Source organism: Pteronotus mesoamericanus, unplaced genomic scaffold (assembly GCF_021234165.1).
Source record: "Pteronotus mesoamericanus isolate MK-2021 breed Mesoamerican mustached bat unplaced genomic scaffold, CSHL_Meso_final contig_101, whole genome shotgun sequence".
Taxonomy (NCBI): domain Eukaryota; kingdom Metazoa; phylum Chordata; class Mammalia; order Chiroptera; family Mormoopidae; genus Pteronotus; species Pteronotus mesoamericanus.
In genome coordinates, this window is record NW_026555001.1 from 8,102,036 (window position 1) to 8,108,068 (window position 6,033).

Consider the following 6,033-nt stretch of genomic DNA (forward strand, 5'->3'; position numbering starts at 1 on the left):
GCTTTGTGTAAGATTTTCTCCGAAGAAAGTGTTCTACAACTTAAAACACAAAACTTCAAAAACCGTTGGAGCACATTTTACCACTAGGAAAGGGACCAGAATGTGGAAGGGGACTCTCTGAGCAGACTGCCCCCAGGGAAAAATCTAATGCTGAGGGTGATCATTCCTAAGGCTTCTTTCAACTCTGAAACACTTGGATTCCTCTTGCTTGGTCCCTGCCCCTGAAGAGCAATCTCAGTTCAGACTCCTCCCATGCTCTGGTCTGGTCATGATCGTGATGAAGACATATGACCTGGATAACCCTCATGCATAGGATTGATGACATTTATGGGCTTTGAGGAGTGGTGTAAGAAACATCTAGCTGATCAAGTTCTTCTCTGAATGCTTTGATTTTGAGAACACCTGGACTGAAAGTTCACGGTGAGTTAGCAAATTCCTCCTTCTCCTGCCCACTCTGATCTTCATCAGCTTCACAGTCTGTCTGTCCTCAGGCATAGTCTGAACAAAGGTCTCATCTGTGACTGCTGGCCACCGGCAGCCAAGCAATTTACCGTTCCTGGTCAATATCTAAGTATCCTCAATTTCTTGGTTTTTTCAGATACTGGAGTCTCTCTCTGATTTTCTGCCAAAATGAAATGCTAACAAGCTTATATCCAAAGATGCCCTTTCTTGGGATGTAGTTTTCTAAGCTCTATATACCTTCATCCAAGAAAATGAAGCATGAGCAGCTGTATTTAGAAATCTTTCAATTCAGATTTTTTAAAGCCTGAGGCATAATCTACTCTCATAATTCCTGTGCTTCTCTTCCAAGATTTTGACTGTTCTCTTCCAAGATTTTAAGAACTTTGATGGAGTGAAAAGAACATGAAAATGCTACATCCTACGTAAGATAAGAATAAGGGCAGTGTGGTACCATGCCTTAGGTTTTTGCGTAAGTCATCTAACTTGCTTGCTGTGAATTTTTGTTGCTCTTGTCTGTACAACATCTTTTCTCTAGACCTTCCTTTGGGGATCCCCTGTTCCACCTTCATTCCTGTAGTCTGGTGAAGCTACCCCTTCCCCTATCTATTGGGGTAAGCGTGAGCCACAGGCCAAAGTCAATCAGTGTATTGCATCCCCCGGCCCAAAGACTGAGTCAGGAATGGAGCTAGAACCCCACTTAGGCCAATGGCAATCAGGCCCAGGAATTTGTGGAACTGTTGGACAGGAGATGGATACTCTCCTTTCACTAAAATCGGAGTTGTCGGGGGTGTGAGCCTGGGGCTACTAGCACTCATCTTGCCCTCAGGATGAAAATCTTCCCTGAATTTGGAGTCACCTCAGAGGAGGGCAGAGCAGGACAGGAAGAGGTAGGGCTTTGGATTCCGCAGTGCCTGAACCAGAGACATGAATTTCCTTTTTTTATTTGGTAAACTTGAATTAGGTGTTTTGTCACTTGTAACCAGAAGAATCTTAAATGATCCATCCTCCCTGGATCTTGATATCTGAACCTTTAGAATGAGGATGCTGAAAACTAGTCAGTGCTTCTCAATGGAGGCACTAATGGTATTTGGTGCGATGATTCTTTATTGTGCAGACTGTTTTGAACATTCATTTTTGTCCCTGCAAACAAAATGCTAGAAGCACCCTTCAGTTAGGACAACCAAAGATCCACCCGTCCCACTAAACACACACACGCACACATGCACGCGTGCATGTGCACACTTCCCAATGCCCCCTAGGAGGGTATACTCCCCCCAGCTGAGAACATATCAACTAGAAAAATCTCCAAGACCCCTCCTAACTGAACTGAAATTAGCCATGTAATGTGCCAGAAATCAAGTTCCCTAGAGTCTAGCCTGAGCATCAACTGAGAATAAGTAAGGCTCTGTGTTCACTTACTTTAAAAATGAAGGCACTAATAATATACAGCTATATGGATGGGTAAACCTATCAAAGGACTGTTGTGATAAATTACTCAAGTGAAAGAACTCTAGCATAACCTACAATGGATTCTTCATATTTCCAAAGGAAATATCCTAAACACTTTTGAATATAATTTGTCCCCGACATTTTGAAGACAATTTAAAAAACCTGAAAATTTTAAAGCGGTCTTTTCACACTCTCAACTCACGTATCAATGAGGAATTAAAATCATGTATAAAGTTACTCTGTGTCACCATTATTTTTCTAGACCTCTTTAATTACATCTCGAGCAAGAGAGATGGGCTTAGAAGGTGCAGGGAGTGGTGGGAGGGGGTCATTTTTTACAAACAAGTGGGTTTTATTACTTCCCAAGTGTTAACAGCATGGATGACTAGAGAACAACAATGAAACTGATGGCTGGCAGTCAGCTACACTCATTTACTTCTCCATGCCAATCTCAGCTTGAATAATTTATTACGTGTCATTCTTTGTTAGCCAAAACCACAAATGTTAAATCCTTGAATGCCAAGAACCTCTTGTACCCCATGGTGCTCTGGAAATGTAAGAGAATAAAGGTTTTATACTCTATAATTTATCAGCTGTAAAATCTATTTTTCATGTTACCTTTGTAATCTTTGCGAATTTTCTTTCTTTTGTTTTAAACCATCTTTTTCCCCCTCTTCTTGGCAATTGTGTGCTCCTAATAGTAAAACTCAAACAAATGGTCTAATCTATGTACTGGCAGATTTGGAGATGCTGGAGCGCAGGCTACATTCCATGTGCTGCCTTTGAAATCTGAGCACAGTAAGATGACTTCACATTGCATGAGCACGCCAAACAAATTCAGGCAGAGGGCTACAGCCACGACACAGACGGTTCTTTCATCTCAGCTCTCTTCATAACTGCCATAAATTATTGCTGTTGGATGTAGCGCCAAGATCCTGGGGGCAATTTCCATGTTTAGGAGGATTTGAGGGGTATGTTATACCACCCCAACGGCTCACCCAGCTAACGACCTCCCCTCTCCACCTCAGCCCTTGCGTAAAACATGGTGGTGACTGTACACACTAGTATCTGTCCCTGGCAACAAAGCAGTCATTTAGCTATTTGAAGGCTGAGAGAGATGCACCAGAGAAGTCAGAGAAGTGAGACAGAAGGAAGAAGTAAGGGGAGACAGTTAAACCACTTCAAAACTACGTTTAGAACTTCAGACTGTGTAAAACGTGGCCCTGACACTCAGAGCGAAACCTCACTCTTTCATACATTCATCTTTGAAGCCAGGAGTTGGTGGGAAGGTTGGCTAGAGAGCACAGCCCCAGACCTTCATGAAAAGCAAATGCAAGTAATTTCCCCAGAGTTTCTATGTGAGCTCTTGCTTTGAATTAGTCTGGCTGTCACCAATAATCTCTCTCATCTTCTCTTTATGTCCTTTATCCCTCACAATCATTCTCCAGATTTAGAGCTTGCAAAGAAATTGAGATTTCGTTTTCAGCAGAAGATACCGTGGCCAAGCCTCATGTGGGGCTGTCTGTACATTACAGAAACGGAAGTGTCTTGTGTTTTTGTCCGTCCCCGCCTTTATGAGAAGTAATCACCTCCAGCTGGGCCAAGTTGATTGTGTGAATGTTCAGTGTTCACGTGATTTTGCTGGAGCACCATAATGAATGTACCTCTTTGATGGGAGAAAGAAGGTCCATGAAATAAACAATTTAAGGATTTGGAGTTGGAGCTGGAAACATGGGCTGCTTTGTTCTTATGACAACTGCTTCCCCATCTAAGACATGTCTCCATTTTAAAGGATCTGTCTTTTCTCTTCCAGCCACAACCCTCAAGCTACAATAACAGGCTCATGATTTTTTTAGATGCCAAGCTTATGAATACTCTTTTATGAATATTTGCCTTTGAACTCATTTCTCTTGGAAAAGAAAAATAGCCCTATGTATTGCAGAGTTGACAGTAATAGACAAAGCATACAAATTGTTCTCTTAGGGGTAGTGAAAGGTTCCAAAATGCACATAGAAAAATTCCAAATGCAACATTATGTTTATGGAGCGCTACCTTCGCAGCTATAATTTTTTAAAAAATAATATTTCTGGTAGGCATAAATCATACAGAATATATTTCAGAGACTAATATCAAGATTAATACCTTAAAATGTTTCCCTTTATGGCATCATGATTGCTTGTCTCATATTATTGCAAACTCTTAGTGAACAGAATTTTAGGATGGGCCATTTGGAAGGAAGGAAACCTTCACTGGATTAAGCTGCTTATGTTTTTATATTTTCCCTTTATCTCATTTCAACATACCCTCCAATTTCCTCCTCTAAAAATAATTCAACTAATACCAACTCAACAGATTATAGTAGGTCTCCTATTAATTTCATTCTGCTTCAAAAGGAACTTATTATTGCTTATAATTACATATATATTACTGGCAACTAATGTTTAGGCTCCTTATTAAAACTTCTTTTCCTTCTGTTTCAATACCATCCTTTAAATCATTTCTTTTCTGGCATTTAAAAAAGATGTGTTTCCCTGAACCCCTTTGAAATGTTTTATCTTATCCGAGAGTTAATCTGGAAAACTCGGCCTCCCTTAATCCTGCTTTGTGGTTTAGATTTTTTAGCCCTGGAAGCATTCATGTTGACTTCTGTTACACCCGTGCTGATATAAAAACAGCCTTTGCTGTGGCAGAGAAACAATTATGCATGCAAATGGTGTGCCTCTGGAGCCTAACGCTGCCAGCTGAATCATGACAACAGTGCTTTACAAATGCTCTCCCACACTGAGCGAATGGCCTATAGTAATTTCAAGACACAATTGTTGCTTTGCATTTGGCATTAAGAACATTCTGCAAGGTTAGCCAGACTGCTTGTGTTCAAATCCCACCATTGCCACTTATGAGCTGCATGATCTTGAAGAAGACATATAACTACTTTCTGCATCATAAGATAGGGTTCATCATACTACCTACCTTTTAGGATTGTTGTGAGGATTAAGTTGGTAAAAACATACAAAGCACTTAATGACACTGTCTGACGGAGACAGTACTCAATGTTAGCTCACAATATAATCTGACTTAGAAAGGCATGACATCCTTTACATAATTTCAGAAGCAGATTTGTAAAATAAAGAGAAATCCTTGAAAACCCTAATTCTATAAAATTTACAAACATTAAATTGCTGATAATACTACATATCTGTATATATATGATTATAGAATCCTGGCTGTTCTTATATATAATTATACAGCTAAAATTACACTTATCTCTTTTTTTTTAACCTGGAAAAAATGTTTTAGTAAGTAAATTCCTTTCCTAGTGACTTCCTTGGTCATTGAACTTGAAGCTGCCATTCATCGCTTCCCCATTCAGCTGGCCTGTCTCCAGCCCTGCCCAGCCTGCAGACATTAATTCAGTGAGCATTTATTAACTGTCCACTCATAACAAGGAGCATAGGAAGAGCAGGGCCCCAATTACATCTATATGGTAGAATCAATTTCCTAATTGTTTAATTGATCAAATTTGTATTCCTAGGTAATTGTTTCCTATAACTAAAGAAAAATCCAATGAATTCCTATGTGTTCCCAGCCCAAACAATTTTGCTTTCATGAATCAGCTAAAATAAATATGCTAAAAGCAATTAACCAAATTTAAATAGCATATAATTTACCTATGCAAAAATTATAGCTACTGTGCACTTGCTCTGTTGCCTTAATATTGAATGTGGAGGTCACACTCAATAGTCTTTTTCTGTCTTCACCTCAATCCAAGATCAAAACAGCAAGTAAATGCTGGTAATTATATATATATAATTGAACCAAAAAAAGGACAAAAAATGCTGTAGACATGGTTTGATTGTAACTACATTTTTTAAAAATCTGCATTGAAAATGTATGAGGAAAAATGAAAGATTGAATAGAGATTCTGTTAACATAATGGCATTATAGTTTTCTTCTTTTTTCCATTTTCTATTTTTTGTTACTGACTATATTTTAAAGTAAAAATGTTAAATTTGTAAAACTCTATAAAAGTTGAACTGTACTTTAAATTCTAAAATTTTTCATTGATACAAAAAAATTCACAACATGACATGTAATTCTGATTTAATTTTAATGAAATAAACC